General features: G+C 40.9%; 1 long non-coding RNA gene across 1 annotated transcript in view; it reads right to left on the bottom strand.

The window, feature by feature from the left end:
• LOC135198112 (uncharacterized) overlaps positions 1-20,458 on the bottom strand; it is an 86,704-nt gene extending 66,246 nt beyond the window's left edge. Inside the window, exons 1-3 of the long non-coding RNA XR_010310729.1 lie at positions 20,260-20,458; positions 13,244-13,364; positions 4,199-4,239 (exon numbers count right to left, since the gene is read on the bottom strand). This is a non-coding gene — a long non-coding RNA (uncharacterized LOC135198112). The remainder of the gene's footprint in view (positions 1-4,198; positions 4,240-13,243; positions 13,365-20,259) is intronic.
• Between the last annotated feature and the right edge of the window lie 6,002 nt (positions 20,459-26,460).

Below are 26,460 nucleotides of genomic sequence, written 5' to 3'. Positions count from 1 at the left end.
ACCAGGAGTCAGCCTGGGAGTTTTCCCTTACGACGGCTGTCGCAGCAGCCGGAGTTGAGGGCCTCCCCTGCAGTTAGGTTCCACCTCTACGACGGTTGCTGCAGATACCAAAGTAGGGTGTTCTCCTGAAATCCCTCAGGCTACCACTGCCTCTGCTCCTGCCGGCGTTTCTGGCCTTTCCCCACAGTTGGTGCCTCCGTCTACTCCTAGGACTGGTATAGCCAGGTCCTGGAGGAATAAGAAGAAGAAGGGACGTAGCAAATCATTAAACACACTACCAAAGAGCCACATGCTCTCCTTGACACCTGTGCCCGAGGTACAGTGTCGCATTCAATTGCAGAGTGATCCTGGCACCTACCCAGAGAAGGTAGCCAGCCTGATCTCTGCCAGTAGAACTAACCCTCTAACCCCTAGCCATTGTAATACTAACCCTCACTTAATTATAATTACCTTATTGCATTTCCATCCTGGTCAACTAACCACTCATCATCTCCACGCATTATTACCTCTCATCATGTATTTCAACAATTCCGTTGCTGAACTACTGCTGTGCGTACCACACTCTGGAATGATTGCGTCTTCATTTAACTATAATGAGTAGGTTAGGCTAATGATTTAGTACCAGGGCATTAGGTTAGTAGCAAGTAGAATTTTCAAGTAACCTTATCTAGGGGTAGAGTAGACTGTCGTCACAGACAACCCGTAGTTATTACTTAGGCTAGACTACATTACTACATTAAGTTAGTACACTTAGCATCTCCACCTATAAGTTAGGTAGGCCACTGTAGTTAGCTGTATCGCTGCTCAAAAAACTTCAAGTTGGAGTAGGAGAACTGGGTAGTCGAGACGATCAATTCATTTAAGCCAAGACCTTCACGCCCGAAAGGGAGTGAATGCCTTCTTAACAGGGGGAGCTGCTACGTTTATAGATCGTTTCGTCTACCCCGAAATTAATTAATTAATTTGATTTGGAAAACGGCAGCCATTCCCTCCAAATATCAGCTGATTTTTAGGAAACGCAGGAACCAAAACCCGCCAGCCAGAGGTAGGGGGTTCCCCAGTTGGGGGAATATAGTCTTTTGTCAGCTTTAGGGACGTATCTCGAAGGGAAGGATGTAGGCAGATTGGTACTTCTTAGACCTATATCTTAAGCTCTTTTTCCTGTGACCCCTCTGCTGGCTGTATGTTTTGTTTCCAGGATTTGCCTTGCTCGTGGGGGGTTAAGCTGACTTCCAACACCCAAGCAAAACAGCTGGATTCTTCCCCAGTCGGCTGCAGGACGTGATCTCGGACGGATGTCCAACCACCTGCCTTCCTGTTAGGCCTATCCAGGGTGTGAGTGGCGTGCCAAGACACCAAGACCTGTGACAAAGCCAGGCCACGTTTTCCACAAAGATCCACACTGAACACGACATCCAGGTACGTCTTGTGAAACAGCATGTTGCCAGTCTCTCCCATCCTATTATCTATTTGATCCTTGTTTTCCCAATTCAATTTCCAACTCAAAAAGAACTCATCCTTTTGTTCCCTTTCACTGCCTCAATGCCGCATGCTTCCCCTTGTGTGATCGTCCCAGACGAATGAAGTCATCGCATACCTCAGTGAAACGATAGTTTCCTTTTCCCCAGTGTTAGAGAACGAAATACTAATAGTAACTGATAAAAAGAAATCCTTTTTCTTTTATCTTGTCTAATCTGGAATTCTTTTCCAGATTCCCTGAGCCACGTGTCACGTCTCTCTGCCCGCAAGTGTTGCATTACCAAGTTTATGAGACTAGCTTTCATCAAATCACATTTTAGCCAGCTATCCATTTGTGAGAGATTATAAGTCCCAACGTGTGGACGCTGCATTCACTTTTCTCCAGGCCAGTACGGGCCTCTTTGTAAATAAATAGCTGTAAAGTATTTAGCTGAGTCTCTGGCCACCTACCTTTTCCTCTAAAGAAATATTCATTAATAATCAGTTTTACGGTAAGTTCCATTAATTTCCTCTTGTCCTCCCTCAATTATTTCCGTTTACGTATATAGCCTCTCTCAAGGCCGGGCTAATACGTAACAATAATATATATATATATATTATATAGATATATATATATATATATATATATATATGATATATGTATATATATATATATAGATATATATAGATATATATATATATATATAATATATATACATACATATATATATATATATATATATATATATATATATATATATATATATATATATATATATATCTATATGTATGTATGTATACATACAGTGTTCCCCTCATATTCGCAGGGGATAGGCACAGATCCCCCCACCCCCCTCCCAATAGCTAGAACCAACAAATAGTTGAAACTTCTATAAAAATGCTTAAAACTGCCTATTTTGTCAAAATAAAACCAAGAATTTGGGGTGATGGCTCTCAGAAAATACTGCAACTATGTGAATTTTCCGTGAATAAAGGGGTGTGTGCCCGAGAAAAATCCGCAAATACGTGTGTCTGCGAATCCAGAGCCTGCTAATATGTGGGGTTCCATATATATAAAGTGGAAGTGTATGTATATGTATATATGTAATAATATATATATATATATATATATATATATATATATTATATATATATATATATATATATATATATATATATATAATGATGGCCACATAGTCCTTAAGGGATCAGTGGTCAGCTTTTCTCAATCACAAATCATATCCAAATCACTGAAAGTAAAGACACAAGTACGGGAACGGTATGCAAATATGTAGTGATCAACCAGCGGCTTCAGCCAAATGCAATTTAATGAATTTAGAACACTAACACGATGAATCACAATGCACGGTACGTAATGATCTAACCAACAACACGAGAGCACAACAGAGGTCTAGAGATCAAGGATGAACCCGAAATCTGTTGCTGGGATAGTTTGGTTGCCACAATTTGTTTGTGTTACAAGTTGTGACCCTGTGTCAGAATTATGATGATGGTCATAAGAAAGGGACGTTAATATTATTATTATTTGGATGATGAACCCTACTCATATGGAACAAGCCCACAGAGGCCAATGACTTGATATCCAAGCTTCCTTAGAAAATGGTGTTCATCCAAAAGAAGAAACACAAGGTAATAAGAAACAGAAAATGGAGATCAGTTATGTATTAGAAAATGATAAATTAAGCAGTGGAATTAAAATAATTAGTAGATGGAATTAAGAAAAATTACGACATGGGAGATATTGCCCACAAGAAGTTGTGACTGGGGATCAAGCATATTAATGTGACCCTTCTAATGAAGGGCTGTTAAACAAAAGAGCGGATGTTGAATCCATGAGAAAAGACAGGTTTCAGCTTGTTTGCTTAAAGGTTCATGAAAACACAATTTTTTATTTACTGACTAAATTTGTTTTCGTTTTCATATATTCAAATCCTTTTCAACATTCTCCATTTGGTCATTTTCCACTTAATACTTCTTCAGTCTTTCTTTTTCTTCTCTGAATAAATAGGCCAATAGGCTTCTTATAAATTAACAGCAACAACAAAAACAACAACAACAATAATAATAATAATAAACGTCAAAAAGTACACTTATCTAACAATCAGGAAACAATCTACCCAGTATGCAATTCTCCATCAAAGCCACAACTATCAGAGACAAATGGTTGGTCACCTACCCTCACAAGCATAAACCACTCGTGAGCCAGAGGAGAATGAGCATAAGGTAAGGAAAGAGAGGACACTTTAGGAGCAAAAATGATTTGGCAGTACAAAGGCAGTGTGATCCCCTTTAAAAAAGTAGTGAACATCTTTTGGCCTCCTTCCACTGCTGCTAAACCTCTTCAATCATTACCACCAAGGATATTAAGCAGCCAAACACCCCTGTACGTACGTCCTTAACACCTTTTGTTTGCTTTTCCGAAAATCTATGTTGAACAAAAAACAAACACCAGAAATGCTATGAAAACAGTGAGTTTTAAACTGATGCCAAGTCACAGCATAGCAAGATGTCATAACTCAACCACTGCAAGTCTTAAACGATTCCAGCTCACACGGAAGAATACTGCAACTGTACCACATTAGAACAAACGATTTGTATTTCCATACAAACAATGAGAAAATGGTGATGGAAATTTTTAATTTTTTATGAAAAATTGGTAGTCAAATATAACAAACATTGAACTAATAGGAAACTACTGATACTACTATATGTGACTAACCTCCTGAATTCTGGGACTGACCTTTTGCCAAGGTACCATACCTGAAAAGAAAAACAAATGTAAATATTTAATTTAAAATTTATTTTTCAAATATTTACCTCTCCATTATATAGGTTTTATTTTCATGCCAGCAGTAGTTCGACAGATTGAATGAGAGCACTCGGTTTTCTAATAGTAATTCTTTCTACCCATCTCTTCTCCCACCCCCTACCAGGGGAATGATAGGTACCTACACCCATCTAGGTCCCAAGATAAAGAGCACACCAGACACCTGGGCACTTCCTGCTGAAAACCTTTAATGACATCTTTGATATCTTTGTCAGCAGACAAATGCAGGCCTACATGCCTAAGAACAGAAGCCAACATGGCCAACAGGACATGCCAAGGACATGACTATTCAAGAGCAGAGGCATTGACCCTCCCTCTAACAGAAGGGAATAACCCAAAATCGACAGAGACCCTAGGGAGGGCACCGCTGATAAAATGATATTGTTAGTATACAATAAAGTTTTGTACATACTTACCTGGCAGATATATACTTAGCTTAGGTCTCTGACGTCACGACAGAAAATTCAAAACTCGCGGCACACGCTACAGGTAGGTCAGGTGATCTACCTTACCCGCCGCTGGGAGGCGGGTGTAAGAACCAGTCCCCCTTTCCTGTCAGGTTATTTTCTTCCACCTGTCTCCTGAGGGGAGGCTGGGCGGGCCATCAATCGTATATATCTGCCAGGTAAGTATGTACAAAACTTTATTGTATACTAACAATATCATTTTTGTACATGAACTTCCCTGCCAGATATATACTTAGCTGATTGACACCCTTGGTGGAGGGAAAGAGACACATACTTACTTAGAAAGTGGGGACAAACACATGTTAAAGGAATACATAATATAAACCTCTGGTTCTTACCTGATTTAGGCAGAAGACTTGATAGTTATGTCCTATTAGTCTGCGTTGCCTAAAGAGTCTCAGCGAGGGCGTGACCTATGGCTGAAGAACTCTTTGGGTCTACCAATGGGAACTGAGTCCACTTACTTGGCAGAATCCAAGCAGGGTCTGGTCAATGGGGATCAACACTTACATGCAGAGCCTATCACTACCATTTGCAAGGAGCCTTAAGCACAACCGATCACCTAACCAATTACTACATTAGTATACGAAAGAAGGAGCTGCCTCCTGCAACCTCCTTCGTACAACCAACCAAACTCAAAACTTAAAACTAACAGGGAAAAAGGATTAAAAAGGATGTGTTTTCAGCTCCCTGCCCCAGCACTGAATCCGCCGATACGTAAGGGCCTAGCCCAAAACACTTATCATACGTAATCGATACGTCCCTTAGGTAGTGATTAGAGAAGACTGATTCACACCTCCAAAAAGTGGCCTTCATAAGGTTTTGTAATGACAATTCTTCTTGAAGCAAAGACGTCGCGATGGCCCGTACTTCGTGCGCCTTGACTTTCAGAAGGTTAAACTGTTGCTGATTGCAAGAAGAGTGTGCTTCTCTAATAATATTCCTGATAAAGAATGAGAGTGCATTTTTAGATAAGGGCCTACTGGGGTCCCTTACAGAGCACCAGAGATTGCTCTCATTAGCGGCAAGTCTTTTCTTCCTCTGAAGATAATATTTCAGGCTTCTCACCGGGCAAAGAGATCTCTCCTCTTCTGTCCGACTAAGGAGGATAAGCTTTTGATTTCGAAGCTCCTGGGCCACGGCGAAGAAGGGTTTTCATTCTTGGCTAGGAAAGCCGGAAGAAAAGAGCAAACCGCGGAGCCTCCTTGGAAACCTACCTCACCTTCTAGAGCCTGCAGCTCGCTGACCCTCTTTGCTGACGCTAGCGCACAGAGGAAAAGAGTCTTCATCGAAAGGTCTCTGAACGAAGCAGCATGGGGAGGTTCGAACCTTGAGACCTCAGGAAGAGCAGCACGACATCAAGATTCCAGCTAGGCACTAAGGAGGAGGTTCTTTTAACCGTTTCAAACGATCTGATTAAATCATGGAGGTCCTTGTCCTCAGATATGTTTAATCCTCTATGACGAAAAACTGAGGAAAAGCATGCTCTGTACCCCTTGATGGTGGAGACAACCAACCCGCATTTTTCCCTCATGAAGATAAGGAAATCTGCCATCTGCGTCACAGAGGTACTGGAGGAGGAAACTTTATGAGTCCTGCACCAGCGTCGAAAAACATCCCACTTCGACTGGTAGACTCTAGATGTGGAAGGTCTACGTGCATTGGCAATAGCCCTTGCAGACTTTGCCGAAAAGCCCTTAGCTCTGACGAGACTCTTGATAGTCTGATCCAGTCAGACTGAGAGCGGGGAGGTTTTTGTGAAACCTGTCGAAGTGGGGCTGTTTGAGCAGATCGACTCTTAGAGGTAGGGATCTTGGGACATCCACCAGCCATTCCAGTACCTCTGTGAACCAGTCGTGGGCGGGCCAGAACGGAGCTATCAACGTCATCCTTGTTCCTCTGACGCTGCGAATTTCTTAACGTTTCCCCTATAATCTTGAAAGGCGGGACGACGCGTACAGATCCAGATTCCTCCAATCCATGAGGAATGCATCTATTGCCACTGCTCTTGGGTCTGCAATAGGGGAGCAGTATAGATCTATCCGCGCATTCCTGGAGGTCGCAAATAGATCCAGATGGGGCCTGCCCCACGTCCTCCACCAGCTCCTGGCATACGTCCGCGTGCAGAGTCCACTCTGAGGAAGGACTTGATTCCTTCTGCTTAGCAGATCCGCTCTGACATTCCTTTCTCCCTGTACGAACCTGGTGAGAAGCCTTATGTTCCTTTCCTCTGACCACAAGAGGAGCGATCTCGCTGTCTCGTACAGGGAGAAAAGAGTGAGTCCCCCCTGTTTTCGAATGTAAGCCAGGGCTGTAGTGTTGTCGGAGTTGATCTGAACTATTTCCCTTTTGACGAGGGGTTCGAAGGTCTTGAGAGCTAACCAAATCGCTGTTAGCTCCTTCTTGTTGATGTGCCAGGACACCTGATCCCCCATCCAGGTGCCTGACACTTCTCTCGACCCGAGAGTAGCTCCCCAACCTTTGTCCGAAGCGTCTGCATACAATACTAGGTTGGGGTTTCGAACTTGCAAGGAAAGGCCTTCCTTGAACAATAGAGGGTCTAGCCACCAACGTAGATCCTCCTTTATCTCTTGCGAAATTTTTGAACGCAAAGTCCAGACCTTGATATTTCCGATCCCAGTTCCTCGTCAGGAAGAACTGTAGGGGTCTGAGGTGCAACCTTCCTAGAGAAACGAATTGCTCCAGAGAGGAGAGTGTCCCCAACAGACTCATCCACTCCCTCGCTGTGCATACATCTTTCTCTAGAAAGATTGCTACCTTCTCCAAACCTCGGTTTATGCTCTCTGGGGACGGATACGCCCGAAAAACCAGAGAAGCCATCAGAATCCCCAGATAGATACGCTCTTGACTGGGGATTAGCTGTGACTTCTCGAAATTCACTAGCAAACCCAGAGAAGCTGCTAGATCCAACGTCACTCGAAGTCCTCCAGACATTTCTCCTTGGATTTGGCCCTGATAAGCCAATCGTCCCAAGTAGAGGGAAATCCTCACTCCCTCGAGATGAAGCCACTGGGCAACGTTCTTCATCAGTCCTGTGAATACTTGGGGGGCCGTGGAAAGGCCGAAAGCATAGGGCCCTGAACTGAAAAACAGTTCCCTCCCACATGAATCTTGAGATATTTGCGAGAAGAAGGATGGATCGGCACATGGAAGTAAGCGTCCTGAAGGTCCAGTGACACCATCCATCCCCGGACGAAGAGCTGCTAAGACTGATGACGTCGTCTCCATAGCGAACTTCCTCTTCTTCACAAAGACATTCAGGCGCTTACGTCCAGAACCGGTCTCCATCCCTCCTGAGTTCTTGGGAACTAGGAACAAACGGTTGTAGAACCCCGCTGAAATGGGTCCTGAACCATCTCTATTGCCTCTTTCTCTAACATCAGCTCTACCGCTAGAGCGAGGGCTTGATTCATCAGTGGGTCTTTGTATTTGGCCACAGTGCCCTTGGAGTGGTGGTCAAGGTGGTCTCGAAATAAAGGGAATGAGGTATCCCCTCTTGATGATCGCGAGGGACCAGTTGTCCGCCCCCTTTCGTGCCCAGACATCTGCAAAGTTCAGAAGTCTGGCACCCACAGTTGTCTGGAGGACACCCGAACTATTTCTTGGCCCTAATAGACCGGAGAAGGTCCTTCCTCTTCTAGGTGGTCTCGAACCTCTGGAGGAAGAAGAGCGAGACGAAGGTCCTCCTCGAAAGGGTTCTTGCCTACTTTGAGCCTCTTTCTTCGTCTTCTGCTGAAACGAAGGTTTCGGAATTCTAGCCGATCGAGCTAGCATATCCTGCGTCGCTTTTGCTGATAACGAGCTGGAGATACGTTAATAGTCTTCTTGGGGAAGAGTTGCGGGGAAAGTTGCGAATACAGCAAGGAAGCTCTCTGTGCGTGCGAAACCGCCTTGGTAAGAAAAGAGCAGAAAACGGCCCTCTTCTTTACCACTCCTGCACCAAAAAGAGAAGCAATTTCCCGGCAACCGTCTCTCACTGCCTTGTCCATGCAAGACAGAACTGCGTGGAGGTCTTCAGGCGAAAGAGTGTCTTGCTCTTGAGTCCTCTTGGCCAACACTCCCAGGGTCCAGTCAAGAAAGTTAAAAACTTCTAAGACTCGGAACATTCCCTTCAGAAGGTGATCCAACTCGCTCATACCCCACGTCGTCTCGCAGAATTCAGCGCGAGCGACGTGCGGAATCGACCAACGAAGAGAAGTCCGAGTCTGCAGAAGAGGGAAGAGTCAGACCCAAGGGCTCTCCTGACTCGTACCAGAACCCCATCTTACCCGTCAGCTTGGACGGGAAAAGAAAAACTGTCTTGCCCTCTTCTCTTTTGAAAGCAACCAGTCGTCAAAGTTCTTCATAGCCTTCTTCATAGACACTGTAGGCTTCATCTTAACGACCGAAGACTTCTTAGCCGTATTGGTCGTTGAAAATAAGGACGGAGGAGACGGAGGAGCAACGGCCGAAAGAGACTCCCCAAAATCTTGCAAGAGGAGGTCTGTAAGTCTCTTATAGAAGAAACCGCAGCATCCTTGGGCAAATCTTCCTCCGAATCAGCAACAAATTCTTCCGAAGAATGACGTCTAGAAGCTCTACTGCCCGGATGGAGAGCTAATCCTTGGAGAGCGCCTGTTCGGAGAGCGCCTACTGGAAGAAAAACCACCGGGAGAGCGCTTACACGGGGAGCGCCTACCAGGAGAGCGCCTACCAGGAGAGCGCCTACTTAGAGAGCGCCTCCCAGGAGAGAGCCTACTAAGGAGCGCCTAGTTGGAGAGCGCTACTAGGAGAGCGCCTACTTTGAGAGCGCCTACTTGGTGAGCGCCTGCTAGGAGAGCGCCTACTTGGGGAGCGCCTACTAGGAGAGCGCCTACAAGTGAGGCTCGTCTGTCGGAAACCGATTCTAACTCCACAGAAGAGCGTCTGGAAACGGGAGAGCGCCTATCAGGCTCTCTGCGCCTGCTAGGCTCTTGGCGCCTGCCATCCTCAATACGCCTGCCAGGCTCTTGACGCCTGCCACTGGGGAGAGAAAACATCCACAGATGAATCCCTGTCAGAAGCGCGGCGCTTACAAGGCTCTGAGCGCCCTATCCAATCGGGAGTGCTCTAACGGAGGAGAAAACTTCCGTTGCCGCCTACCAGGTTCTTGGCGCCTACTATGCTCTTGGCGCCTACTAGCTCTTGGCGCCTACTAGGCTCTTGCTGCCTACTAGGCTCCGAGCGTCCGTCAAAAGGAGAGTGGCCACCAGGCGAAGAACTCTTCCTTCGCTCCTGACGAAAACTAGGCTCTTGACGTCTGTCAAGCTCTTGACGCCTAACTGAAGAGGAGCGGAAATCCTGAGGAGAGAGCCTGCCTGGCTCCTTACACCTTACATGCTCACAACTCTTGCTGGGAAGAGAGGAGAGCCTACTCGGAGAAAGATCCCGAGCTCCAGCCTGCACTTCTGAACTCCTACTAACAGGCTCCAAAGCTCTCTAGCCAAAGGAGATTTAGCCGAAGGAACGTTCTTAGACTTCTTCACCGGAAGTGAGGCGTCCTTCCGACGATGAGAAGTCCCAGCAATAGACTCTGCTAAGCCGCAATTTGCGCCTGCAGACCGCCAGGATACGCGCAGGAGATCTCTTAAACTCCTCTACAGGGGACGAAGTTCGAGAGCGAACAGGAGAAGCGTAACAGGACGAAATCTTGGTTCTCTTGCGTTCCACTTCAGGCTCTTCCGCGAAAGATTCGGGCTGGAAGGAAGGGCGCAAGGATCCTTCCAGGGCCTCTTGAGAGGGCGAGACGACTCCGAAGCGCTCCATCTACGATGAGGAGAAGGCGACGAAGATGACGAGAAGCACTGGCGCAATAACTCCTTCTTGTTCGTTCCAAGGCAGCCTGGGAACGAGCAACAGGAACTGCCGAGGGGACGCCTGACCGGTGGGGTGGGGGTTCTCCCTAACCTTCCTGCGGCTTTCGACTTTCCTCCTCCACTGGGTCTGGGAGTCTGGAAGAGGTTCTAGGCCTGGAAGCGTTAGTGAGTCCGGTCAGACGCACCCTCCACTGCACTAGGGGCACTGCACTGATCACTTGCACTATCATCACTCTTACCTTGTCGAGAGCGAGCGAGGCTCTCCTTATCCTGATCGAGGCTCTCCCAGAAGCAAACTTCCGAAAACGAATCTTCGGTTCAAAGCGGTGGGCGCAGGGGCTGAAACTGGAGAAGGAAGGAACTATTTCTACTACAGGATTCTCAGAGTCAAACTTCACTCACCTCGATCTAGAACTCTTGAAGAAGCCTTGCGCACCCTATCTTTCTCTAACTTTCTCACATAAGAAGAGAGAGCCTTCCAACCATCCTCATCCAAATTCTCACACTCTTTACAAGGGTTAATAAAAGAGCATTCATTCCTCTACACGACTCACATACCGAGTGAGGATCTAATGCAGCTTTGGAGGAAGCCTAACTTTACATTCCTTCTCTGAACAAAAAACCCTAAATAAACTAGGTTTCTTAACTCAGAATCATCCATGATTATAGATATGTAAGAGAAATCCAAAAGAAAAATCCAAAAAACAGTCCAAAAAGCGTATGCCAAGCCAACAACCAAAGTGTACTTCACCAAAATCCAAATCGTCGGCAACGAGAACGAATTTCAACTATCGTAAGGACTGAACAACAGGTGTTGTCCAGCCGGCGACAGAAAAAATAATCTGACAGGAAAGGGGACTGGTTCTTACACCCGCCTCCCCCCAGCGGCGGGTAAGGTAGATCACCTGACCTACCTGTAGCGTGTGCCGCGAGTTTTGAATTTTCTGTCGTGACGTCAGAGACCTAAGCTAAGTATATATCTGGCAGGGAAGTTCATGTACAAAAATATGACACGAAACTTAGGATAGCTAATTTATCGAGCCCTTTACACCCTTAATATCTGATTCAATCCTATCAAACCTTATGTCCTGAATCAACTGGGAAGCTCTATTAGGAGTAATAGAATGAAGAGAAAAAGTTCTATACAAAGTTACCAGAAGGATGAGAAAAAGAGTTCATCACAACAAAGTTACTAGGAGGAGGAAGAGACAAATAATGCAACCCCATAGTACTACTAGCCTTAGCAGACTTACCCCCTTGTTTCTTTTGCTACCTTTTCAAAAGAACAGCCTCTCTTCAGTTAATGTTTCACCAATTTTACCATATATTCATTTGACCAATATTCTCTCAACTGACAATTGTCATTCACATTACACTCTTTTCCTTGACATTTCAAACATATGTCGTGAGGATCAGTGGAACCAGAAAAAAGCCTAATACCTTACATCTAGGTCCTTATTCCATCATTACCATCCATATTCCAGAGAAAATTCATGTAAACTCACAAGCCAAGTCATCAACAGAAAACCGAGCAAAGGTAACTCTCTAACAATCTTCTACCAAAACCAGCGACAGAAGTAGACCGATCCAGCTACAGGTGTTTGTACCTATCATTCCCCTAGTGGGGGGTGGGGGGAAGTAGATGGATAGAAAGAGGTATAGAAAACCAAGTGTCCTCATTTTTATCAAATCTGTCAAGCTACCAATGGGGAAGAAGTAAAAGCTATATATGGAGAGGTAAGGTTCATTACAAAAAATTACTGTTTTTACATTGTATGTGCATTCACTGGAGTCAATGGAGAGATCAAGATTTACTTAAAAATATAGTCAAGTTTAGTACACTTTTTTTTTTTTACACAAACAAAAATCATCCAGCAGTATTTAAAGTGTCAAAGACTTAAAATCCAATGCTTGTTCAACATTACAACAGCACTACTGTGCTTTATCAGCATATTAGTAACATATGAAGAATTAACTGGGGAAAAAGTTTAGTGAAGCATGCATGACCTGATATGGTAGAACAGTGACATTTCCGCATAATGGAAGTTACAATTTTGTGATAAACAAGTAGTATTTGAACCTGGAACATCAATAAAGTATATAACAAACCTTTATAAGGTACCTATGAGTCAAGATTCGTGCCATTCCATCATCCAGTCCAAATTATATTAAAAACTGAAAAAAAATAATAAATCATGGCACTCAAATTAAAAAGAAACAATATCAATGTACGAAAATAGAAAAAGCTTAATGGGAAAGGAATTGATATCAAGATACTAAAATAGAAAAACCTATATTATTAAGATACTGGACTAAATAAATAAAAAAAAATTAATAAGTGCAGAACACATGTATGCTGAGGGAAGTTCCTGACCCAGTTCATATACAGAACATCATACATATACAGGAACTGGATAAAAATTACCTGCAGCTTACAGTATATACTACTTACATAAAGATACTAACTATATGTATAAGAGCTGCTATAAAATCATTATATTATGATTACATCTTGCCCAAAGAAGGGTCAGAAAACTACAACCAAACTGTTAAAGAATACTGTAAGAAAGAGACATTATGGACACCCTATATATCTCTATCAAATATCAGCTTACCTCATCATTCCAAGATAGTGGCTATATTGCACCGTCCTGGCAAAGAGTTTAAGTCTGCCTGGAGTCGACAACATCACACTTCCACTAATTATCACAATACCTTCTCCTAAATCACCCACACCTGAAATAATGCGTAAAATCAGTTATAATTAACAATGTTGATGTGTGATTTTGACATCTGGTATGCTGTCTAGCTCTACTGCATTTAAATGGATACCAAAAACTGCTCAATAAAATGACTGGAAATTGATTTTTGGTGACATTACTAAGAAACACATCCATGCCATCTGGTACACAAACCTTGGTCTACCTGTATTTACATATGATCTAATTGTATATACATATTTACATAAGCCAGCATGGAAAAATTTCACATAATGAGCATGGAAGGCAAATTCATCATTACATCATGAATGTACACATAGGTAATTAAAATGAATTTACAATTACTGGTCAAGAAGATGGTCACTGTAGATGGCTCAATAAACCTGGTTCCCTCATTACAATTATCACTAAACAAAATGAAATTCTAATCATCTGTCTATCTGGTCAAGGAAATGGTTACTGTAATCTATTATAAAATTAATAATTTTACCATCAACTTATAAACAAACAAAATGAAACACCAGACATCTGCCTCCTTAATGGAACCATAAAACCTAATAAAAGTGGCTACAAAAATGAAGGAACCATTTTTAGCTTATCTATATTAAAAATTAACTAAAGAAAAATAAACATCAAGGTTGATCCAACCAATTGCAAAACAGGCTGTAACATAAAAGAATCCCAAAGTGTACAAAAGATGAAAAATGGGTACATAGAAGGTTATACAGTAGTATAGTTGAATAAACAAATTATAAGTGTAAGCATATGTTAATAACGGTAATAAAAGTCAGAAAAATAAGGTAATGGAGCAGCAATAACAATACATCCATTCACCTGTCCATCTCAATAAGAGGACCTTATATAAAGTCTGCCTGACTAAACCACAAAGTTAATGTAAGACCTCTGTTAAGATACACAGGACTGTAAGGGGTACAAGTATAACTAGTTTATGATCTCAGATTTTTATCATAATGGAGGTTTAGGCTAACAGGACACAGTACAATGGATCTCAAAAGGGGTTCAATAACTTTGTGGTTGAGTCAGTCAGACTTCATATGAGGTCCTCTTACTTTGCAACAAGGTGTTTGAATGATTCTTGGGGAAATCATTCACATGGCTTGAATGGACCATACAAAGAAAAGAAATTGCTGCTAATCCTGGATCTCCCTAGCACTGTCCATCTCACTTCGATGCTTGTCATCTTCAGGTTAGCAGGGTTGGATGAAGATGATGATGATTCTAACAGGGAATTTTTTTTATCAAACCTTAGATGTTGATGGTTCGAACATCAATAGTACTTAGAATGTCAAGAGGGAAGGTGATACAACTACATTCCTGAATCTCCCCAGCACCTGTACATCATCCTGTACTGGCACACCTCTAGTTACAGCTGGTTGGATGATGAAATTGATGACCCAGCATCTCATAATGAATATACTGATGCTGAAAGTGAAATTAATGCACATCCTGAGGAAGGACAAAGCTAAGAGACTACTACTTAGAAGCGTCTTTGGCAGAGAGACCACACTGCAAGTCAAGAGCCTCCCCAGCTTGATGTTTCACCACTCAATGGTAGCCGAAAGCTTCTTATTCATCTTACTGCAGTGAGTACAAAATTTTTTACATGCCAAACTTATTATGGGGTTATTTTACTATATATATTTAACTAGGATTTTGGTGGTTAATATCTATAGCCAATACTGAGCAATCTGCAGAGTTTGCAGTCTTATTAGCAATTTTATGATTCTGAATAGTTAAATATAAATCATGTTTGGAATTATGCTAATGCAAGTATGAGTGAACGTGAGTAAAGGAAAAGCAGTTAAAACGGAAAATACTATGCAAGTACAGTACTTACTTTTTAACCTTGGACATACATAACCTAACCTAGCTGTAAAAACTTACTTTATCAATGGAACTATATAATTAAAAAACACAAAACAAGCGCTGCTCTCACCCCAAACAAAAATGTACACATTATAGTGATGACTAATGCCTAGGCCATTTAAAAACCACCAGACACTAATGAAATTTTCTATAAAGTCTTGTGAGAGAAGCGTAGGGTAAATGAGGCTCGACCCACTTCAAAACAAGGAAGGGAGATAGCACAGAATAGTATCAAATATTCAGCTTCCCATACAGCATAATTCAACATATGCTGGAGAACTATATACAACAGGGTACTTTTAAAAAGTTTAATTTCTGCCTCAAAACCAATAAGAAGCTGAAAAGTAATAATAAACCTAATCCATGTCCTTCACCAATCCAAAACCATAGATATAAAAGCCTAGATGCCGCATCGGCCGGCCAGACATACGTCATCAGGTCCGCCATCTTGGAGCGGTAATTCAAACAATGCAGCAGGCTGCAGTATATGACGTTTTTTCGCCACTATTCGCTTAATATTGCACGGATTTTCTTGTCTGATGGTTCGTTACAAAGCTTACATAATTCCCTACAAGGATCTAATAAAATAAAGTTGTTCCTTATTGTTTGAAAGTTAACTTGCAATGACTTTGTTTTAGCAGGTAGGGGGAAGGGGGGTTAGTTGTACACAAATGTTAATATTTACCCATAATTATTGCTGTAAACAATAATTTGAAATGCTCTGATAAGACAGATTACTAAAGTAGGCCTACAGCTATGGATCTGTGCAACTTAAGTAAAATCTTTCTCTCGAAGTGCTCTGTTAAAAAATCCCCCAATATAATTTTTGGCACAGGCCTACAAGTTTAAGTCATAAAACTGTAGGGTTGAGCCTAAAATAGACTACAGTAGGCCCTAAAATAACTAGGATTTCTGTGTTATCTACCCTTTGCATCTCTGCCTGCTCCTTTGAGCCTGGGGGGTGGGGGTTCTTCCAATTTTTTGAAACGGGATGCTCCTCAGTGAATTCTGACCTCTAGACCTGGCTCTGGAAAATTTAGGGGGGATCAAAAGACCTCGTCTCGTGGCAAAAGTGACCTATCTCTAGACTTAATTTTATATGGTGAAATAATTATATATAACTTAAATTTTTCACAAAACTACCTTTAATTTGCTCAGACTAGGATATATCATTATGACAAGCATTACCAGTTCAATATAGCTCATATCTAGGCCTGTGTTGTCAAGGACCCAAATTATTATTACCTTATGGGGATAAGGGCTGGGCCATCTCTATACTTCTACCCTTCCAGAAGGGGACCATCTATAGACCAAAATTGCCAAAATGAGCCATCCTGACGAGCAACCCTGTATACCCGGTCATAGTACTCCCCTTCCCCCACCCCCACCGAGCCTTCAGCCTAGGCCACAATCATAAAGCCAGTCTAATTTTTTTTCAGCTAACTGTTCATTGGTTTGGTCACACATGTAAATTTAAAGCTATGGGTGGCCTTATGGGTCATTAAGCCTATACTTTGAAGTAACAACTCTCAAAATGTATTGCACATGATTCTTTTCATGATATTTGTTCTTACATTGAATGTATATATAACATTTATTGTACATCTGTGCATTTACTTAGAAAATTCCCATAGCCCAGCGTTTAAACAAGTTTTGTTTTTTTTTTCATTGTTGTTTCCAACAGTTTAATGATACTACACTGTAATGATAATCTATATGCATTGATATGAAATTAGCAGGCTATATCAAAACATCAACAAAAACTCATTATGTGCCTTGCTTGGCCATTTATTTCTTATTACAAGGACCAGATTAACACTTTAATATTACATAGCTATAATGCAGTGAAAGAAATCTAGAAACATCAAATTAGTGTCCAACATACACGATTTACCCTATTGACCTAATGGCCCTTAAACAATATTGTTTTAACCATTTTTTTTCGTAGGCTGTCTTATCACAGCATTTCAAATTATTGTTTACAGCAATAGTTATGGGTAAATATTAACATTTGTGTACAACTAGCCCCCTTCCCCCTACCTGCTAAAACAAAGTCATTGCAAGTTAACTTTCAAACAATAAGGAACAACTTTATTTTATTAGATCCTTGTAGGGAGTTATGTAAGCTTTGTAACGAGCCATCAGACAAGAAAATCCGTGCAATATTAAGCGAATAGTGACGAAAAAACGTCATATACTGCAGCCTGCTGCATTGTTTGAATTACCGCGCCAAGATGGCGGGCCTGATGACGTGCGCCAGCCTATTCAGCTAGCGGCCTGTGCGGCATCTAGGCTTTTATATCTATGTCCAAAACCAACTTCCAGTAGTATTCCTGTTACAGTTTGACAGAAATCCTTCAGCAATAAACAAGGTATGGCACATCAATTGATGCACCAACAGAGAAAAACAACACCCTAACTTCGATGATGGGGAACTAATACTGTAAGTCATTCTTGCAGAGTATCTAACTGTGCAATAATGACTGGTCAATGACAAAACCCACCAAACATTTCTTACAAGGTTTACTACAGTTATGACACTGACACACATTAGTACCTTGATAACTTTCCTTTCAAAGACAAACCTGAGGTACTTGCTAGACAGGGTGTTGATTGGGATATGAAATTATGCACCCTGCATACCTATGGAAAAAATCCAGTATTGAATGGCCACCAAACTGTGCTTGATAATTCCACCAATAAGGAAGACAGATGAATGAACTTGTTGAAGTAGGAAATCCCATCATCAGTAGTCACACCAAAATCCTTCAGAACACGCATACACACAAAATAGGCAATGTAAAAGCCTGGAAAGGCTCCCCCACCCCCAAGCTCGGTGAATCTGAATAAGTGCTCCGTCCGATTTTGAGTAAGAATGTGTTTATACATTGAAAGATACTAAGTATGTTCTAAGGAAGAAGGAAATTAGTGGCGGTAAGTCCTGTCGGTCTAAAAAAACAGAACTTGAAAATTTGTACCTACAGAAAAAAACAAAGTCCTTTATCTTGTTGTCTCTGCCATATCACCAATTTTACCGAGCTCCTGTTCGTTCGTTTGTGTGCTGCACAGTCTCAAATTGTCATGGGGAAACCACACCTTCCGAATGACATCACGAAAAAAATGCCACTTTAAAAAGTGACTACATTAGACAATATCCAATCGAATTAAGCAAGTTCCAGTTTTTCTATGACAGAGAAGCGAGTACGTCATTTAACCAATGACAAAGTATTCAGTGTTACCGAATTCTGTTTTTTTGGCAGAGGAAAGTTTTCCATTAACATGAAAACTGCTATGTAAACTACACAGATTTTACTCATTACAGTCATGGGGATATTGAAAGAATGGTCACTTTTGTCAAAGCTGCTGCTGCATTGTATCCTTCACTCTGAGACAAGTTATTTCTTGTACGTTTTGATTATCGTGTGAAATATGCTGTCAATTGAGCCCTGAGGCTAGAGCGCGCAGCGAAACAATACCTCTTGCCAGAACAAATGAGCTTGCCGAGAATATTTAAATATGCGGATAAGGCACGAAGTGCCGTTCTGCCACGTTCTTACTACAACAGCACACACTAACAAGAAAATCGGCGGTTCGCGGATATTCCTCGCTCCCATACGTACTTGCCAAGAATCATTAAAAAGCGGATTAGGTATATAGCCCCGTTCCGCCACCGCTAGCCTCAGTTAGCATCTTTTTATATGTAGTCAATGTTTTGTATGCAGAGTAAAGGATCAATCACAAATATGTACCCTCATGTGCTGTCTACACCAAAAATTACGAAATTTCAGGCCATTCCCCCCGGGGCCCCCCCCCCCCCCCCTAAAAAAAACAGTTCCCCACAGTGGTCCCCCAGGATTGAGAGATGAGGGAAAAGGGGTGTAATTAATGCCTCCAACATAAATGCTAAATTTTAGCATTAATCAACTACATAGGCATTGGAAATTCATATTTGTTTCTCTGCAGACAAGAAAAACGGAGCTTTTATTAAGATTACCCCCAGCTCTATGACTGCCTTCTTACCCTTCTGGTTCTCAACAAACATTTTGGTATGTGGTTGCTATTTTTTGGTCGAAGATATGGGGGAAGAGACGATGCTTATGGGACCATAAGCATGATAGTTTTATGAAAAAGGGTCTTAAATGAAAAAACTACCAAGAGATCACCATGCGACTCATGGAAAACTTTCCTGAACTTGCTGATCTTTATACAGATAAGCATGCTATATCGTGAATATCAGATTGTTATGTAGCCTAAGTCTGCTTTCATTGTGCTTTTTCTGGTTCCTTTTGCAATAGCAAATAATATAAACAAAAATCTTTAAAATTTTGCAGTTTCTCTAGCTTAATTTATAATACAGTCTGACTGTAGTTGTGTAAACAAGGTTACGAATAGCCTATCTAGGCTAGCCCTAGCTTATTTTTTAAAATAAATCTTTTCACGTCTTTTTAACCAGGACCGAACCCAAAGACTTTTTTTTAAATTCTATGCAGCATCATTAAACACATGCAAGCACGACCACTAGTTGCTTTGTGTTATAAAGCATAGTTGTTTTATCATTTCGGGGCATAGTTGTTTTATCATTTCGGGAAGTCACAGCTCAGATGGTTTGTTTACGTTTTGACGACGACAACCACAGTATGAAGAAGAACGTGTGTGACCAACCAGAGTTCGGAATGACGTTCTTTGGAAAGTCGACGACAAACTCAGAAAAAGTCGACGGAAATTTCGCTAGTGTGACAGCGTTTAGGCTACTTGAGTTTGCCAAGTAGGTATACTAGCCTACGGCTTCCGCATAGGCTACATGGGATCGTGGCAATTATTAGTGTTCTACACTTGATTGATGGGTAGCAGGGTTAAGTCAAGGGTACTATAATTAGGGGCAATCTGAAAATCTTCATTCAAACACCCGGCATCAAGATACATTAGGTCTGGGTCTAGGTTCGGCCATTATGGTGTAGTGTCCACCAAATGAAATGCTTTAATATGTATTTTAGAGTCACCCTTAGGATGTTGGGACAACTTACCACTTTATTATATATTCAAGGAGTAAGCATCTACTTCTTGGCGCACATCACTTTTCAACATGCAAAAATTCATTAATACCTCGTAAATTTCCACTTCGTGAACACCTCGTCACGTCGTGCGTGCCACCACTTAGTTCTTGGTGACTGACTGACAGTGATGAGTGATTGACGGTAAATTAGTGTTACCAAATTACCACCATCTACGTAGTACCTCGGTTAGAGCCGAATTCCGCAGTCTGCGGTCGGCGCCCGCTATAAACATTATGTTTTCTTTTACAGTATAAGATAAGACTACTTTTGCCTAATTTAAAATAGAAATTTTTGCACACGATCATACTAAAAATTATATGATTTCGTGTATATTCCTAAGCACATTTTCCTAACTTAGTACTGTGCTTTTAATGTCCAGATAGTACTGGCAATTAAATTTCTTCGTGTTAAGTCTGAATTGAAACAGATTTAATCAATCAATGTGGTGTGCAAAAGGTGTTTAGTCCGTAAAATGATATTTCTATATATATATATATTATATATATATATATATATATATATAGAAAATATCGTTTTACGGATTAAAACACCTTTGCACACCACATTGATTGAATAAATCTGTTTCAATTCAGACTTAACACAGCAAGAAATTTAATTACCAGTACTATCTGGACATTAAAAGCACAGTACTAAGTTAGGAAAATGTACTTAGGTATATACATATATATATATATATATATATATATATATATATATATATATATATATATATATATATATATATCATATAACAATAAATTAGCAATGCTTTATAATCAAATGTACAACTATATTAACGAGTATGAATGAAACCACTTTACGACAGAAAATTTATTTGGTAAACATTATATATAATGCCATAACGCTTTAAGAAATGTTTCGAAAATATACGTCTAATTCCTTAGAAAAACATCATGAATTATAAAAAAAAAAAAAAATAACCATAAATAAATACATATTTCCAATTGAATCTCAAGTAATTGGTTTACAGAAAAAATTAAACACACACACACACACACACACACATACACACACACACACACACACACACACACACATATATATATAATATATATATTATATATATATATATATATATATATATATATATAATATATATTATATATATATAAGTCATATCACCATTTACGTGATTCATATACTATATACGAGGCTACAATTGTCCCTTTAATATCTAATTCGCTCTACCTCGGAATTAATATATTTTCATATATACTTAACCGAAGGGGAATTTTTTCTCGATAATATATTTGCCTGGACCAGGGCGCGAACCTATGGATCCTTTCAAACCCAGGAACGTCAGTGAAGCTTTACCTACTACACCACCGCGGTTCGCGCCCTGGTCCAGGCAAATCTATTTATCGAGAAAAATTCCCCTTCGGTTAAGCATATATGAAAATATATTAATTCCGAGGTAGAGCGAATTAGATATTAAAGGACATTGTAGCTCGATATATATATATATATATATATATATATATATATATATATATATATTTCTATATATATATATATATTACTTACCTATGTATTTGTTGATCCGCGTTTTACAGCTATGATTATTATTTCATTTTTCCTTGGGGGACCGCAAAGGTTTATTTGAGGACCCCCTCCTGAAAAAGAGGGAGGGGGATGACGAACGAAGCGAGCCTAACCAGCTGGGGATCGGGGAGGGGGGGTCACTGTAAGACCCCCGAGAAAATGTTGAGAAATATCAACAAAATAGGAGCAATCTGAAGCCACATGTAAAGGAAATTTGAAGAATTTTATTCCTTAAAAAATGTTATATATTAAATTTTGAGATAATAAATGAAGATGAAAAGGTATAGGAGATTTCTAACAAATCAAGTTATGAACTATAGTATTGGTCCTAGAATATCTGCAGTTTGACATGTTGCATTAAACATTGCTCACTACCTACACAAGAGTCATTCAGGAAAACAAGAAAATTGATGCGAGCTGGAAGATCTTAAGGCGCTGTCACACTAGCGAAATTTCCGTTGACTTTTGAATTTGACGCAGACTTTTCATGTTTTGACGACGACTTTCTGGTGTCGTCGTCACGAATTTTGAAAACGGTACCAATCGAATTCAACCCATCGCTACCGTCGACTTTATTGTTTGTTTATATCTCAGAGAGCGTGCATTTCAAGTCATCAGATGCAGGATGAAGTTCTTGTACAGTGACAAGACTGCCAGAACAGTTTTTGGTCGAGATATGGGGGAGAGACGATGCTTATGGGACCATAAGCATGATAGTATGAAAAAGGGTCTTAAATGAAAAAACTACCAAGAGATCACCATGCGACTCAGGGAAAACTTTCCTGAACTTGCTGATCTTTATACAGATAAGCATGCTATATCGTGAATATCAGATTGTCATATAGCCTAGGTCTGCTCTCATTTTTTTTTTTTTGCATTAGCAAATAATATAAATAAAAATCTTTAAAATTTTGGCAGTGTTTCTCTAGCTCAATTTGTAATACAGTCTGACTGTGGTTGTGTAAACAAGGTTACGAATAGCCTATCTAGGGTAGGCCTAGCTTATTTTTTTAAATAAAACTTTTCACGTCTTTTTAACCAGGATCGAACCCAAAGACTTTTTTCTTTTTAACTTATGATGCAGCATCATTAAACACATGCAAGCACGACCCACTGCTTGCTTTGTGTTACAAAGCATAGTTGTTTTATCATTCCGGGAAGACACAGCTCAGATGGTTTGTTTACGTTTTGACGACGACAACCACGGTATGAAGAAGAACGTGTGTGACAACCAGAGTACGGAATGACGTCGACTTCTCTGGAAAGTCGACGACAAACTCAGAAAAAGTCGACGGAAATTTCGCTAGTGTGACAGCGCCTTTAAGCTTGGGATAATGTGTAGGGATAAAATGGTATACGATTTTAACAAGGATCATCTAAGGAAATTCCAAAATAAACATATGCTTCATGCATTTCAAATATTATGTACTGCATTAGTGGATACCTCCTTGATCTTAATTTAGCAAAATTATTAGCCAATATGTCATAGTTAAGATTGCTAAGAAGCTCCTTCTCTGAGGCAATGAGAAGCAAGTCATTTTAACACCAATTTTTCATGGGCATTTAGAAGGATTTCTTCTCTGTGTATATCCTTATAGAACTGTACTATGGTGGACAGTTTTTTTTTAATTTAAAAATTCATTACAATTATAGTCAAATTCATTCATCGGTGCTATCAGTGGCATGACTGAATCTATTATCCATCTCAGAGGGAAATCAGTCTAGTATGTCAAAATAGATTTTTTTGAAGGATATCTTAGGAGCAAGACTTGTGTTGTCCTCACTCATTCCTCCAGTTAAATCAGTTTAAAAGTCTTTTAACTTAGATGAGATCTTTTGGATCCTCTTGGGTCTACCTACTTGACTGGAGTCTTTCAAATTTGTATCAATCTCATAGGCCGGGAATTCACGCACAGGTGTACCTGTCAGTTCATCGAAACTGACATTAAAACGTACGTGCGGACGGCAGTTCGTGGGCGGAGTCAGTCCACTCACCAAAACTGATGGAATTACCCCCATACACTATCGAGCATCGAATCGCGCTTCGTGCAACGCGTCGAGTTTTCATAGTGTATGGGGGCTTGCGCATCGTGCAACGAGCCACTCGCAGCTGGCTCGACGCTATCAAGACATTCCTGATATTTTGTGGGCGGAGCTTCGAGCCAAGTGATAATTTGTTGGGTACACGAGGAAGGCTCCATTATTTTTGTATGTTGAGTGAAATTGAAGATGGATAGCGCCAATTCAGAAGTGTTAAGTGACTTTATAGACCTATACCAGTCTTTCCCGTGTTTGTGGAAAATTAAATCGGCAGATTACTATAACAAACAGCAAAACAAATTGCTCAAGACAAATTAGTAGAAAAACTGAAAGAATGTGACCCTAATGCTGATCGTGAATCATGTTTACGTTTTTTCTCTTCGAGAGCAACAGCAATGCTTAAAAAATCGTCTGTGTCTAGGTCTGAGGATGACATCTTCACTGTGCGGAAAAAGCGCTTAACTGAAACAAGGCTCTTTAGTGTGTGGCCTCCTTCGAGTTCGAGCCAAGCTTGAGGTGACTCGAAGCGCGATTCGATGCTCGGTAGTGTATTTATAATTTAAGACCGACTGACAGGTGATCGCACATGTGTACGGGTAGGTAACCAACGATTTTATGACAGTTCGCCGCCGGATTTCGTCTGGGAAGGATCTCAGCTGCTGGGACTAGAATATGAAAAAACTATGTATGTAGGTCTAATTCATATTATTGTTAGACCATGCGGTGCTATTTGTAGACCGTTGCCAGTCCAAAAAGGCAATTTGGTATAGGCCTAGACCAGTGTCCTGCATTTTTATGAAAGGTGTTGTTAGTGAAAGTAGGCTTCAAGGTCTATTTCATAAATAACTGAACCAGCCACCAGGTCTAATTTAGCCTGATTTATTAATATTTTATGAGAATAGACATCTCTCTTTAATAGGCAATATTTAGAGTCCATACTCTGTTATGCCTTTTTGCTTTCCTATTTTGAAGCGAATTGCCGCAACAGCTAGTCTTTGTAGCTCTACATCCTTATCACCCAGCGGAGTTTCCATCGCTGCCATATAGTTGTTTAGACCTTGGTTGTTACCACGACGAAGGCTGGGCGAGAAATGAGGGCAATGACCTCCATTTGACTGTCCGACTGACAGTTCTACTCTGTACCTTTTGGACGCTCATCCGTCGAACGGTCGTGAACTTGTTTACCGTCCGTTCTATTTTAGTCTTTATAGCCTTTCTATGGGACCGTTGTAGTCTCAAAGTTATTATTATTATTATTATTATTATTATTATTATTATTATTATTATTATTATTCAGAAGATGACCCAATCCATATGGAACAAGCCCACCACAGGGGAGATTGCCTGGAAATTCAAGCTTCCAAAGAATATTCTGTCATTCACTGGACAGAAGTAATAACAGAAGGTAATGGGAAATACAGAATGAAAATATCGCTAATCACAGTGTGTGTGTGTGTGTGTGTGTTTCGTTAGCTACTTGTGTTTGTGATGGTTAATTTTTCAAAATAATTTTCATATACAATTTACAATTGTCAACAAATGTCCCCCTGACTCAAATCATTCTTCAATTGAATGCCTGCAGACGGGTTCGTGTGAAACAAGTGTGAACACACAAATACAAACACACGCACGCATAGGTACACTCACAAGCGAATCATTATACCACTCTACCATCTTCGTAACTAGAGTGAATGTCACTTTCAAATTATTACAGGAAATGGCAACGCTGTCAGCTCATACCGAAACAACGAAATCAGATCTCTGTTAAAGGTAGATACGATGGTGAATAGACTCTGCTTGGAGGAAAACTAGATGGTTAAGCGTACAATGACAATGACTCGGACTATTACTCTAAAAGGCTGAAGCATGAAAAGGGGTACAGACGTAGCCTGTTCTCCCTTATTAGGAAATTATAGTCAGTAGTTTTTATAGGTGAAAGAGAATAAAACAGAGATGTTGCTGAGCATTAGAGAAGACAGAGACAGAATAGTAATACAAGAAAGAAGAGGCTCGATTGTAAAACAAACAGAAAAGTTTAAGTACTTAGGATTTACTTTAAGCCAAGAGGGAGGATTTGAGGCTGAAGTTAACAGTAGGATAAAAGCTGCATGGGAAGTGGAGAGAGGTAGCTGGAGTAGTATTTGAAAACTAAATGCCAATCAAGGAAAATCAAGATATATAACACAGTGATAAGACCAGAGTAAATGTATGGAGCAAAAAACATGGGCTCTTAGAAAAATAGTAAGTAAAGCTTGAGAGAACAGATATGAGAATACTGAGTGGATTATGAGAATATTGGTGCTTGAGAGATTAGAAAATGATGAAATAAGATGAAGGGAAGGCTTAGTAAAGATTACAGAAGTGATAAAAGTCATGATTGAGATGGTATATATATATATAAATCCTAAGTGCCTCCCCGCCATGGGTCCCACCTCTGGCACCCTTACCCGGTTACCTCCCCACCGGGGGACCCACCCCTGGCAGCCCGAACAAAGTCACCTCCCCGTCAGGGGCCTTACCCATGGCAGCCCGACCCGGACACCTCCCTGCCAGGGGCCTGAGACCTAG

The sequence above is a fragment of the Macrobrachium nipponense genome, chromosome 21 (assembly GCF_015104395.2).
Source record: "Macrobrachium nipponense isolate FS-2020 chromosome 21, ASM1510439v2, whole genome shotgun sequence".
Taxonomy (NCBI): Eukaryota; Metazoa; Arthropoda; class Malacostraca; order Decapoda; family Palaemonidae; genus Macrobrachium; species Macrobrachium nipponense.
The sequence above is the reverse complement of the archived record's forward strand: the minus strand, read 5'-3'. Positions and strand labels throughout refer to the sequence as shown.